We start from the raw sequence: 15,887 nt of genomic DNA, 5'->3' as shown, positions 1-15,887 counted from the left end.
AATTACTCGCTTTTTGGGGACTAATTAAGCTATTTTTTGTACAAACAAGGTGTTTTTTTTTAATTTAATTCAATATCTTAGGACTTTACTAATTATCTTTGAAATAAACCCAGAAAACTAATATTTATCTTTTAAAGGATTTTTACAATGAATTTATTTAACTTCAAAATTTAGCTGAATTGGTAGCTCGCTGTGAAAACATTTTTCATAACTTTTTTTTTCATGTGTACAAATATTTTTTCTTTTGGAAATTAACTTTAGTCTTTAATCTTTCAAATGCAATCAAAAAGTAGTCGGAAACCTACAAAAAAATTGATAAATCGGCTTTCAAAACTATGTCCCCCCCCTATCTTTAAGTGGACATTTTTGGCTGTACCTAATAACAAATGAAACTATTAAAAAACAATAAGATTCAGGCAATCCGACATATTCCTCGAGGCAAGATGCTGGATTGCCAAAAGATGCAAACATTTTTTAAAATAATGTTAACTTTAGACAATCGCAAACAATGAAACTACACTATTAAAACACAAAGAATAAGTAAACATTAAAGCAAGATGCAAACAGTATTAAAACGCCTTGCAGTTATTGGATTTTCTCACTACGGGAATATAAAAAAAAAAGTGGTTAACTTTTAGAAAAGGTTTGGGCTAAATTCTCACTATGGGAATATAAAAAAAAGTGATTAACTTTTAGAAAAGGTTTGGGCTAAATTCCCGATTCCTTATAAATCTCTAAATATTTAACTAGAGAGTTCTTATTTTTCCTGATTTCTTTAAAAAAAACACATGTTGAATTTGCAGATATTTTCGTAAATGTAAAATTACACCTGTGGAGAATGATCTATAGATTTTAGCTTTATTGGTATTGTAAATATGTATTATTTTATCATTATTACGAGCAATGGAAGATTTTGCTTTAAACAAAATCAAATTTAAAAAAAAAAGACAAAAGAATCGTTTGGGCATCGGAAAATAGGCACCAATTTTTCCAATACCCACAAATTTGTTGATTTTTTTCCGATTCTCGATTCTAATTAATCGTCTCAACACTAGTATTCATTTTATTTCTTTTTTATTTTTGAGGGGCGAGGTATTTTTGCTGTTTCACTTCCCATATTTTTCCAAACAAATTGTGAATATCTTTTGTATATTTTGTAAAATTGATTTGAAATTATTTCAAGTAGTCTATGGAATAAATGTCTTGTAATTGTTGGAATGAAAATGGATAAATGATGAAAGAATGAAAGGAACATTTGTTTGGACTAATGAATCAAAATATGTTTAAATAAAAGTAAGAGAATGACCTCTCTGCCCACGTTCTGATAGTCTTGTGTCTATATTTCCATTGCTTGGAACATAGTCAAACATTGCAAGTTAGAAATGTGCATATTTTGAAAAGTAATTACCTTTAAACAACATTGTGTACAACCAAGTGATAGAAACATTCAGGTGTTTCTCTTAGGCAACACACAAAAAGTTTGTGTCCTTTTAGATGTTTGTGTGTCAGCAATGCTGTATACACACCTAGCAGCATGTTGGTAACTTAGATAAATTTTAAGCGTGGTATAGTTTACTTTAAACCTTGTGTATATTGTATGAAGTATTGAACGCCATTAATATGTGAAATGTGGTAATTACAAAAATGTGTAGATAGAGAAGCATAATAAAAAAAAACTGTTATTTTATATTATGTCAGTCCTAATATTTCAAAAATATAACCTCTTTATCAGTAGTTAGACTTCAGCGAATAAGTCTATCTCCAGAACTAAAATGTCAAGTAACATTTTTTTCAATCAAAAACAAATATTTTAGTTTTTTGTCAATGAGTTTCTATGAATAATCATAAAGTGAACTTTTTCCTTTGGGTTTGAAATTATTTTTTATAATTTAGTAATTTGTAAATTGAATTGCATGTGAGAATATATTTAGTTACAGAAATATAATATTGAGGATAATCTTTCAACATATTTGAAAAATTATCTAGAAGGTTAAAGTTGAAACAAAATAAAATTAAAGATTATTTTACAAGATTATCGTAAAGTAAGCTATGCTTGTATGAGGGCACCTCCATAATGAACCGATCCTTATGAATTTTGGAGCACAACTAAGGAGACATAAAAATTGAGTGAAACTGTTCTGCAAATTTTATTATTAACTAGTAGGATGCCTGTGATAGCTAGTGATATAAAGAATTAAAAATAAAAAACATGTTGATAAATATTTAAAAATTGATCAACATTCAATAAAGAATCCTGTATGATTTTTCTTTCTCGGTATATGGATTTTCATTTGCATAATCTTCACACATTTCTTTATATTTTTTATATTTATTATTGATAATAACCAGTCATGTTTTTAAGATATCGTTAAGTTTTCCTTTTTTTTTTTTTTTTCTTCAAATTATGTTTAAATTGGATTATTTGTATATATAAAAAAAACATTTTTTTTTCAAATTATGTTTAAATTAGATTGTTTGTATATATCAAAAAAAACATTTTTTTCTTTTTTTCCCTCATGTTTATGCCGTGTACAAATATGAAGAAAGGTTATTCGTTTTTAAATGGTCATGTTCTATTCTGCCGCATATTTTACATCATTAGCTGATAGGACTATTTTAATATGCTTCATTCCTCTCTCACTCTGTTGATTCAACCATTCTCTAATACTTTTTAATGTTTCTATGAGAAAGAGTTTGCTAGCATCACCATCAAATTTGCACACCTGTCTGTACACACCATGGTGCAGGTGATTGTGGTTGTGATTCAGGTGATGGTGTCCTGTTAGTTGGTGTAGATTCCTGGGTCAGTGGTTGTGGGATTCCTAGTGGAGGGCTTATGAAGAAGAACCAGAAGTCCTACCTAACTAATATTCCTGGTGAACCAAGTGCAAAAGAGATCCATACAATTGCACTTAAGGGAACAACGAGAATACTAAAAAGAGCTCTCGGTTGGTTTCAATAAAAAGCAGGGCAATGTTGGCAGCTAGTTTGGCTGTCTCATACCCAACGTTACAATCTTCAAAAGAAGAAAATTAAAAACCAAAAAGTTTTGCGCAACTTAGATGGCAAAATAATAAATCGCTTTACTTCTAAAAATGAAGAATACAGGGTGACCCCCCCCACCCCAAAAAAAAGCGGGCCCGAGTCTAATTAGGCCCAGTTTCTTAGCGTTTTGTCCGAATGAAATGAAACTTTGGTCATAACTAGTTTATTATATTCAAAGCATCACATCAAAACACTAGGGTCTTTGGCCTTTTTGTCTCCGTTCTACACCATATGTTCTAGATGGCCTCCATTTAGCTTTTGGTTTTTTTTGGGTCACCCTGTAATACTACTATACGCTATCTTAACAGTTTATAAATTTTCTAATGAAATCAACATAGAATAACTAATGGTTGTGACCTAGTGGTTCATAGACATGTCTAGTTTCTTTATATAATTTTCAGCGCTTCTACACTTTTAGGACAAAATTTTGGAAATTATAAAACTGAATTTCACATGAAAGCAATGATATCTATGTATTGCTTGTATTTTTAAGATGATTATATCCAAAAATTACGAAAATCGATAAGGTAGAAAATTATTTATTAAAGAAAATAAAAAATAGAATTTGATGAAAATGATCATAAGACATGAGAGCTAAAAAGGGAGGTAATTTTCCGTTTTGATTTAAACAAGATGGTGGAAATTTTTCATCTGCAAACATGATTAAAGTTGTTTTTTTTAATAATTCAGTAATGTTCAGGTAATTTCGACTGCATAATTTGGAAGCTACCGTTGTAATTTATTAGAATTTACAAAAAAATTAATAGAAACCATTGTTTTTTATCGGAACACTCCATTTATCGAATACAAAATTTCATCCTAATAGTGTAGAAGTGCCTAATTTTCTAACAGTCATGTTCTCTGGTATATGCGATATAACATGTATAGTAATAATTTGGAGATTATATATTGTCTCCTTTCATCTCCATTAAATTGAGTAATACTTGAGATTTCACATTTTTTTATTTCGTCATTTTGACTGAAATGAAATCATTGAAAATTAAAGTTTTTCATGTGCAAATCTATTTTGTCTCAATTCAAAATACACTCATTTTGAAATTGAGAAAAATTAAATAGTAGCCATAATTCTTGTAAAATTAAAGTGCTCAATATTTTTTAAATAGAAGTAAAAAAAAAAAAGTTTTGAAGGTCATTTTAAAAATTATGAAGCAATTCAGAAATAACTGCACAATTGTCTTATGTCTTAATATACTTTTATGACATTAATAGAATTAAAAAAAATTTCACTGGAAAATAGTTATGTGAATAATTCTCATCAGGTAAATGCAATTAAAAATAAGATCAATATCTTCACATTTATGACATTGTTTAAAACAAAACAGTCAACACTTATTTACTTTTTTGTGTTGTGTAGTTTATTTTATTGAGAACTAAACATTTGATCAATTTATTATCTGCATGTGTGAAAATCTCACTACCGACTATACAAACTTCAGATATATCCATTAAAAATGACAGTATTATTTATAGATCAGTATTTTTCTCCAAGATGAAAATGCAGGATTTATGTACTCTGGAAACTATTACTTAGACACATTTACGTTTTTAGTCACATTTCTCAGGAATTATAATGAATATATATATAAATAACTTAAGGGAAAATTTATCCATTTTTATATTTAAAGAGGTATATTAATAAATATAGACTAAAATTTTTATCTAAAATGTTAATTATTTCAATGTTCAATATTTAAAAATTATATTTATTGATTGTATCAGAATTAGATAATTGTAATCATTGCAACACTGAACAAATATGAATTACTATAATCTTGCAAAGAATAAATAGAATCGTTATAACAAACCATTCCCTTTATTTTCTTGTTTTTTTTTTTATTATTAACAACCAATGTTTTTTGTTGAAATTGATATTATTTAAATGCCCATTTCTATGAAAATTGTTTGTTGTGGCCTTTTCTCAGATTTTGTCTCTTCTAAAACAAAAGTGCATATATCAAATTAACTTGAAAACTATGTAGCATTGTTTTAAATGGTATTTATAGAAAGAAAACATTTCTAATCTTATTTTTAATTGGAATTCATCATTGAGATGAGTAATATTTTTATTTATTGCGGACTATTATCCTCATCTTTTCTTAGTTGTTTCACGACGGTTCGGCCAACTATTCCTCTCCACGTGGTGAGACGACAACTATGGAAGGCAGTAATTGCAGTGAATGCAGTTAGGAGATTCAGAGTTCCTCTCTGTCACGGTTGGCACCTGATAAAGGCCGGATGAATAATTGGCTGAAACATCGTGAAACAACTAAGAAAAGATGAGGATAATAGTCTGCAATAAATAAAATTTCTAATCTTATTACACTCTTTTCCATGATTACGATAGATTACTGCGTTATTTGAACATGTACAAGTGCTTTTAGTGGCCAGTTAATGCATTTATCAGGATACAGTAGAACCCCGGTATACATTGACTCTAAGATGCATTTTTTTCAGGTTACAATGTGGAGTATGGCCCCTAGTTACGGTACTTGCCCCGCCTTACGGTGTTATAATGTTATTTGATTATATACATGTGTATTATATACTGTACTGTATTTTGTTACTAATTTTTAATATCGTATCCCGGCGGGTTCTACTGTATTGTTATTTTCTTTAAAATTTAGGTGCTTATTTCTTTTATTTTGTTTTGAGGATTAGAACGAATTACATTATCATTATTATTTTTTAATTTTTTTTTTTTTTGTTTTTTTTTTTTTTTGACAAATTAGTCAACTGGGCAAATTATTCCTCGTAATCTATAATATTCAATAGAGGATTGATTCTATAATAATATATATATAATCTGCATAAAATTAAAATATCATGTTTAAGTGTATTATATGACTATGAAATGATGCAGTTATGTGTTTTCGGTGTTAAAATTAACATTCTACAACGACTGTATCACAGATTTTATAATTATGATATGTATACATTGAAAGCAATGAACAAAGGCCGACATTCATGGCATCTATATTTGGAACACTGTGCTCTATTCAAAAGTAGAACTTTTATCAGTTGATTCAAATTCCATGTTTGGTTGTGTTTCTTGGTCTTTTAGAATTGATATAAATGTAGTAGGACTGGAATAGGTAAAAAGAAAAACTTAATGTTTACTTGTTAAGCTATTTTCAATTCTTAGTAATGAACGTAGCTGCTATTTTGTCTTCAAGAGGTTCTAAGCCATATTCTTGTCTCTTGTCAGAGGTCGTTTTTATGTAATCATTAAGCTTTTGCTTGGTTCTATTTTAAGTGAATAGCTTTTAAAATCGGTCTGTGGAAAGGAAGTTATTTTTATGTTAACAAACTTGGTATCTCTTTTATATAAAAGTCACTTCGTGTGAGTGTGAGAGAGTTCCTTCCTCATAGGTTCTGAAACGGCTGAGCCTATCTTTTGCAAATTTCACACAAAGCTAATTTATATGTCTGGCAGTGTTCTTAGATATAGTTTATAAAGAACTTCATCCGATAAGTATTGAAAATCAAAAAAATTTGATCTTAAAAATAGCTTTTCTCTCTCTTATAGATAAAAAAGAATAATTTTTATAGGGGAATATTTTACGTTACACTGGCCAAGGGAGATAATAAAATTTTACCAAATCATTCCTTCTTAGGAAAAAAAAAACAGATTCATTATAATCTGGAGATATAGCTTAATGGTTGAGCATTCAACTACAGATCGAATGACCCCTTGTTCAAGCCTGGGTATACCTCATCATTTTTATTTTAATTTTTTTCTGATCAATAAGTTCAATTTAGGATAAAAGAAGAGGTACAAATCATCGCTGCAAATCATTTCTTTGTTTGCATATTTTAAAAGTAAACGCTCATCAAAAGTGACTTTTCCAGAATATTCATCATCAAACACAAACATCAGCTGACATGATATTGTAAACAAACACAGACGGAATTTGATGAATGACATTATCATAATTATTTTAAAGATTTTTTGCAAATTGATCCACCGGGTGAATTATTGCTCGTAATATATAATAGAGGATTGATTCTATAATAATACATATGCAATCTGCATGAATTAAAATATCATGTTTAAGCGTATTTTACGACCCGACAATGCTATTGTTGATCATAAAAATACTTTGAATCAGTATTTTACCAGTTATTGTTGATCATAAAAATATATTGAATCAGTAATTTTACCAGCTATTGTTGATCACAAAAAAATATTGAATCAGTAATTTTACCAGCTATTGTTGATCATAAAATATATTGAATCAGTAATTTTACCAGCTATTGTTGATTATAAAAATATATTGAATCAGTAATTTTACCAGTTATTGTTGATCATAAAATATATTGAATCAGTAATTTTACCAGCTATTGTTGATCATAAAAATATATTGAATCAGTAATTTTACCAGTTATTGTTAATCATAGAAATATATTGAATCAGTAATTTTACCAGCTATTGTTGATTATAAAAATATATTGAATCAGTAATTCTACCAGTTATTGTTGATCATAAAAATATATTGAATCAGTAATTCTACCAGTTATTGTTGATCATAAAAATATATTGAATCAGTAATTCTACCAGTTATTGTTGATCATAAAAATATATTGAATCAGTAATTCTACCAGTTATTGCTGATCATAAAAATATATTGAATCAGTAATTCTACCAGTTATTGTTAATCATAGAAATATATTGAATCAGTAATTCTACCAGTTATTGTTGATCATAAAAATATATTGAATCAGTAATTCTACCAGTTATTGCTGATCATAAAAATATATTGAATCAGTAATTCTACCAGCTATTGCTGATCATAAAATACTTTGAATCAGTAATTTTACCAGCTTTTTTTGATCATAAAAATATATTTAATCAGTAATTTTACCAGTTATTGTTGATCATAAAAATATATTGAATCAGTAATTTTACCAGCTATTGTTGATCATAAAAATATATTGAATCAGTAATTCTACCAGCTATTGCTGATCATAAAATACTTTGAATCAGTAATTCTACCAGCTATTGTTGATCATAAAAATATATTGAATCAGTAATTCTACCAGCTATTGTTGATTATAAAAATATATTGAATCAGTAATTTTACCAGCTATTGTTGATCATAAAAATATATTGAATCAGTAATTTTACCAGCTATTGTTGATTATAAAAATATATTGAATCAGTAATTTTACCAGCTATTGTTGATTATAAAAATATATTGAATCAGTAATTTTACCAGTTATTGTTGATTATAAAAATATATTGAATCAGTAATTTTACCAGCTATTGTTGATCATAAAAATATATTGAATCAGTAATTTTACCAGCTATTGTTGATTATAAAAATATATTGAATCAGTAATTTTACCAGCTATTGTTGATTATACAAATACTTTGAATCAGTAATTTTACCAGCTATTGTTGATCATAAAAATATATTGAATCAGTAATTTTACCAGCTATTGTTGATTATAAAAATATATTGAATCAGTAATTTTACCAGCTATTGTTGATTATAAAAATATATTGAATCAGTAATTTTACCAGCTATTGTTGATCATAAAAATATATTGAATCAGTAATTTTACCAGCTATTGTTGATTATAAAAATATATTGAATCAGTAATTTTACCAGCTATTGTTGATCATAAAAATATATTGAATCAGTAATTTTACCAGCTATTGTTGATTATAAAAATATATTGAATCAGTAATTTTACCAGCTATTGTTGATTATAAAAATATATTGAATCAGTAATTTTACCAGCTATTGTTGATTATAAAAATATATTGAATCAGTAATTTTACCAGCTATTGTTGATTATAAAAATATATTGAATCAGTAATTTTACCAGTTATTGTTGATTATAAAAATATATTGAATCAGTAATTTTACCAGCTATTGTTGATCATAAAAATATATTGAATCAGTAATTTTACCAGCTATTGTTGATTATAAAAATATATTGAATCAGTAATTTTACCAGCTATTGTTGATTATACAAATACTTTGAATCAGTAATTTTACCAGCTATTGTTGATCATAAAAATATATTGAATCAGTAATTTTACCAGCTATTGTTGATTATAAAAATATATTGAATCAGTAATTTTACCAGCTATTGTTGATTATACAAATACTTTGAATCAGTAATTTTACCAGCTATTGTTGATCATAAAAATATATTGAATCAGTAATTTTACCAGTTATTGTTGATTATAAAAATATATTGAATCAGTAATTTTACCAGCTATTGTTGATTATAAAAATATATTGAATCAGTAATTTTACCAGCTATTGTTGATTATAAAAATATATTGAATCAGTAATTTTACCAGCTATTGTTGATTATAAAAATATATTGAATCAGTAATTTTACCAGTTATTGTTGATCATAAAAATATATTGAATCAGTAATTTTACCAGCTATTGTTGATTATAAAAATATATTGAATCAGTAATTTTACCAGCTATTGTTGATTATAAAAATATATTGAATCAGTAATTTTACCAGTTATTGTTGATTATAAAAATATATTGAATCAGTAATTTTACCAGCTATTGTTGATTATAAAAATATATTGAATCAGTAATTTTACCAGCTATTGTTGATCATAAAAATATATTGAATCAGTAATTTTACCAGCTATTGTTGATTATAAAAATATATTGAATCAGTAATTTTACCAGTTATTGTTGATTATAAAAATATATTGAATCAGTAATTTTACCAGCTATTGTTGATTATAAAAATATATTGAATCAGTAATTTTACCAGCTATTGTTGATTATAAAAATATATTGAATCAGTAATTTTACCAGCTATTGTTGATTATAAAAATATATTGAATCAGTAATTTTACCAGTTATTGTTGATTATAAAAATATATTGAATCAGTAATTTTACCAGCTATTGTTGATTATAAAAATATATTGAATCAGTAATTTTACCAGCTATTGTTGATTATAAAAATATATTGAATCAGTAATTTTACCAGTTATTGTTGATTATAAAAATATATTGAATCAGTAATTTTACCAGCTATTGTTGATTATAAAAATATATTGAATCAGTAATTTTACCAGCTATTGTTGATCATAAAAATATATTGAATCAGTAATTTTACCAGCTATTGTTGATTATAAAAATATATTGAATCAGTAATTTTACCAGTTATTGTTGATTATAAAAATATATTGAATCAGTAATTTTACCAGCTATTGTTGATTATAAAAATATATTGAATCAGTAATTTTACCAGCTATTGTTGATCATAAAAATATATTGAATCAGTAATTTTACCAGCTATTGTTGATTATAAAAATATATTGAATCAGTAATTTTACCAGTTATTGTTGATCATAAAAATATATTGAATCAGTAATTTTACCAGCTATTGTTGATTATAAAAATATATTGAATCAGTAATTTTACCAGCTATTGTTGATTATAAAAATATATTGAATCAGTAATTTTACCAGCTATTGTTGATTATACAAATACTTTGAATCAGTAATTTTACCAGCTATTGTTGATTATAAAAATATATTGAATCAGTAATTTTACCAGTTATTGTTGATTATAAAAATATATTGAATCAGTAATTTTACCAGCTATTGTTGATCATAAAAATATATTGAATCAGTAATTTTACCAGCTATTGTTGATTATAAAAATATATTGAATCAGTAATTTTACCAGCTATTGTTGATTATACAAATACTTTGAATCAGTAATTTTACCAGCTATTGTTGATCATAAAAATATATTGAATCAGTAATTTTACCAGCTATTGTTGATTATAAAAATATATTGAATCAGTAATTTTACCAGCTATTGTTGATCATAAAAATATATTGAATCAGTAATTTTACCAGCTATTGTTGATTATAAAAATATATTGAATCAGTAATTTTACCAGCTATTGTTGATTATAAAAATATATTGAATCAGTAATTTTACCAGTTATTGTTAATCATAAAAATATATTGAATCAGTAATTTTACCAGTTATTGTTGATCATAAAAATATATTGAATCAGTAATTTTACCAGCTATTGTTGATTATAAAAATATATTGAATCAGTAATTTTACCAGCTATTGTTGATTATACAAATACTTTGAATCAGTAATTTTACCAGCTATTGTTGATCATAAAAATATATTGAATCAGTAATTTTACCAGCTATTGTTGATTATAAAAATATATTGAATCAGTAATTTTACCAGCTATTGTTGATCATAAAAATATATTGAATCAGTAATTTTACCAGCTATTGTTGATCATAAAAATATATTGAATCAGTAATTTTACCAGCTATTGTTGATTATAAAAATATATTTAATTAGTAATTTTACCAGTTATTGTTGATTATAAAAATATATTGAATCAGTAATTTTACCAGCTATTGTTGATTATACAAATATATTGAATCAGTAATTTTACCAGCTATTGTTGATTATACAAATACTTTGAATCAGTAATTTTACCAGCTATTGTTGATCATAAAAATATATTGAATCAGTAATTTTACCAGTTATTGTTGATCATAAAAATATATTGAATCAGTAATTCTACCAGCTATTGCTGATCATAAAATACTTTGAATCAGTAATTTTACCAGCTATTGTTGATTATACAAATATATTGAATCAGTAATTTTACCAGCTATTGTTGATTATAAAAATACTTTGAATCAGTAATTTTACCAGTTATTGTTGATCATAAAAATATATTGAATCAGTAATTTTACCAGTTATTGTTGATCATAAAAATATATTGAATCAGTAATTCTACCAGCTATTGTTGATTATAAAAATATATTGAATCAGTAATTTTACCAGCTATTGTTGATTATAAAAATATATTGAATCAGTAATTTTACCAGCTATTGCTGATCATAAAATACTTTGAATCAGTAATTTTACCAGCTATTGTTGATTATACAAATATATTGAATCAGTAATTTTACCAGCTATTGTTGATTATACAAATATATTGAATCAGTAATTTTACCAGCTATTGTTGATTATAAAAAATATATTGAATCAGTAATTTTACCAGTTATTGTTGATTATAAAAATATATTGAATCAGTAATTTTACCAGTTATTGTTGATTATAAAAATATATTGAATCAGTAATTTTACCAGCTATTGTTGATCATAAAATATATTGAATCAGTAATTTTACCAGCTATTGTTGATTATAAAAATATATTGAATCAGTAATTTTACCAGTTATTGTTGATTATAAAAATATATTGAATCAGTAATTTTACCAGCTATTGTTGATTATAAAAAATATATTGAATCAGTAATTTTACCAGTTATTGTTGATCATAAAAATATATTGAATCAGTAATTTTACCAGTTATTGTTGATCATAAAAATATATTGAATCAGTAATTTTACCAGTTATTGTTGATTATACAAATATATTGAATCAGTAATTTTACCAGTTATTGTTGATTATAAAAATATATTGAATCAGTAATTTTACCAGTTATTGTTGATCATAAAATACTTTGAATCAGTAATTTTACCAGCTATTGTTGATTATACAAATATATTGAATCAGTAATTTTACCAGCTATTGTTGATTATACAAATACTTTGAATCAGTAATTTTACCAGTTATTGTTGATCATAAAAATATATTGAATCAGTAATTCTACCAGTTATTGTTGATCATAAAAATATATTGAATCAGTAATTTTACCAGTTATTGTTGATCATAAAAATATATTGAATCAGTAATTTTACCAGCTATTGTTGATCATAAAAATATATTGAATCAGTAATTTTACCAGTTATTGTTGATCATAAAAATATATTGAATCAGTAATTTTACCAGCTATTGTTGATCATAAAAATATATTGAATCAGTAATTTTACCAGCTTTTTTTGATCATAAAAATATATTGAATCAGTAATTTTACCAGTTATTGTTGATCATCAAAATATATTGAATCAGTAATTTTACCAGTTATTGTTGATCATAAAAATATATTGAATCAGTAATTTTACCAGTTATTGTTGATCATAAAAATATATTGAATCAGTAATTTTACCAGTTACTGTTGATCATAAAAATATATTGAATCAGTAATTTTACCAGTTATTGTTGATCATAAAAATATATTGAATCAGTAATTTTACCAGCTATTGTTGATCATAAAAATATATTGAATCAGTAATTTTACCAGTTATTGTTGATCATAAAATTATATTGAATCAGTAATTTTACCAGTTATTGTTGATCATAAAATATATTGAATCAGTAATTTTACCAGCTATTGTTGATTATAAAAAATATATTGAATCAGTAATTTTACCAGCTATTGTTGATTATACAAATACTTTGAATCAGTAATTTTACCAGCTATTGTTGATCATAAAAATATATTGAATCAGTAATTCTACCAGCTATTGTTGATCATAAAAATATATTGAATCAGTAATTTTACCAGCTATTGTTGATTATAAAAATATATTGAATCAGTAATTTTACCAGTTATTGTTGATTATAAAAATATATTGAATCAGTAATTTTACCAGCTATTGTTGATTATAAAAATATATTGAATCAGTAATTCTACCAGCTATAGTTGATCATAAAAATATATTGAATCAGTAATTTTACCAGCTATTGTTGATTATAAAAATATATTGAATCAGTAATTTTACCAGCTATTGTTGATTATAAAAATATATTGAATCAGTAATTCTACCAGCTATTGTTGATTATAAAAATATATTGAATCAGTAATTTTACCAGTTATTGTTGATCATAAAATACTTTGAATCAGTAATTTTACCAGCTATTGTTGATTATACAAATATATTGAATCAGTAATTTTACCAGCTATTGTTGATTATACAAATACTTTGAATCAGTAATTTTACCAGTTATTGTTGATCATAAAAATATATTGAATCAGTAATTTTACCAGTTATTGTTGATCATAAAAATATATTGAATCAGTAATTTTACCAGTTATTGTTGATCATAAAAATATATTGAATCAGTAATTTTACCAGCTATTGTTGATCATAAAAATACTTTGAATCAGTAATTTTACCAGTTATTGTTGATCATAAAAATATATTGAATCAGTAATTTTACCAGCTATTGTTGATCATAAAAATATATTGAATCAGTAATTTTACCAGCTTTTTTTGATCATAAAAATATATTGAATCAGTAATTTTACCAGTTATTGTTGATCATAAAAATATATTGAATCAGTAATTTTACCAGTTATTGTTGATCATAAAAATATATTGAATCAGTAATTTTACCAGTTATTGTTGATCATAAAAATATATTGAATCAGTAATTTTACCAGTTACTGTTGATCATAAAAATATATTGAATCAGTAATTTTACCAGTTATTGTTGATCATAAAAATATATTGAATCAGTAATTTTACCAGCTATTGTTGATCATAAAAATATATTGAATCAGTAATTTTACCAGTTATTGTTGATCATAAAATTATATTGAATCAGTAATTTTGCCAGTTATTGTTGATCATAAAATATATTGAATCAGTAATTTTACCAGCTATTGTTGATTATAAAAAATATATTGAATCAGTAATTTTACCAGCTATTGTTGATTATACAAATACTTTGAATCAGTAATTTTACCAGCTATTGTTGATCATAAAAATATATTGAATCAGTAATTCTACCAGCTATTGTTGATCATAAAATATATTGAATCAGTAATTTTACCAGCTATTGTTGATTATAAAAATATATTGAATCAGTAATTTTACCAGTTATTGTTGATTATAAAAATATATTGAATCAGTAATTTTACCAGTTATTGTTGATTATAAAAATATATTGAATCAGTAATTTTACCAGCTATTGTTGATTATAAAAATATATTGAATCAGTAATTCTACCAGCTATTGTTGATCATAAAAATATATTGAATCAGTAATTTTACCAGCTATTGTTGATCATAAAAATATATTGAATCAGTAATTTTACCAGCTATTGTTGATTATAAAAATATATTGAATCAGTAATTTTACCAGTTATTGTTGATTATAAAAATATATTGAATCAGTAATTTTACCAGCTATTGTTGATTATAAAAATATATTGAATCAGTAATTCTACCAGCTATTGTTGATCATAAAAATATATTGAATCAGTAATTTTACCAGCTATTGTTGATTATAAAAATATATTGAATCAGTAATTTTACCAGCTATTGTTGATTATAAAAATATATTGAATCAGTAATTCTACCAGCTATTGTTGATTATAAAAATATATTGAATCAGTAATTCTACCAGCTATTGTTGATCATAAAAATATATTGAATCAGTAATTTTACCAGCTATTGTTGATCATAAAAATATATTGAATCAGTAATTTTACCAGCTATTGTTGATCATAAAAATATATTGAATCAGTAATTTTACCAGCTATTGTTGATCATAAAAATATATTGAATCAGTAATTCTACCAGCTATTGTTGATCATAAAAATATATTGAATCAGTAATTTTACCAGCTATTGTTGATCATAAAAATATATTGAATCAGTAATTTTACCAGCTATTGTTGATCATAAAAATATATTGAATCAGTAATTTTACCAGCTATTGTTGATCATAAAAATATATTGAATCAGTAATTTTACCAGCTATTGTTGATCATAAAAATATATTGAATCAGTAATTCTACCAGCTATTGTTGATTATAAAAATATATTGAATCAGTAATTTTACCAGCTATTGTTAATTATAAAAATATATTGAATCAGTAATTTTACCAGCTATTGTTGATTATAAAAATATATTGAATCAGTAATTTTAC

The sequence above is a fragment of the Euprymna scolopes genome, chromosome 14 (assembly GCF_053919585.1).
Source record: "Euprymna scolopes isolate OS-2025 chromosome 14, ASM5391958v1, whole genome shotgun sequence".
NCBI classification, from domain to species: domain Eukaryota; kingdom Metazoa; phylum Mollusca; class Cephalopoda; order Sepiida; family Sepiolidae; genus Euprymna; species Euprymna scolopes.
Note: the sequence above shows the minus strand (reverse complement) of the source record.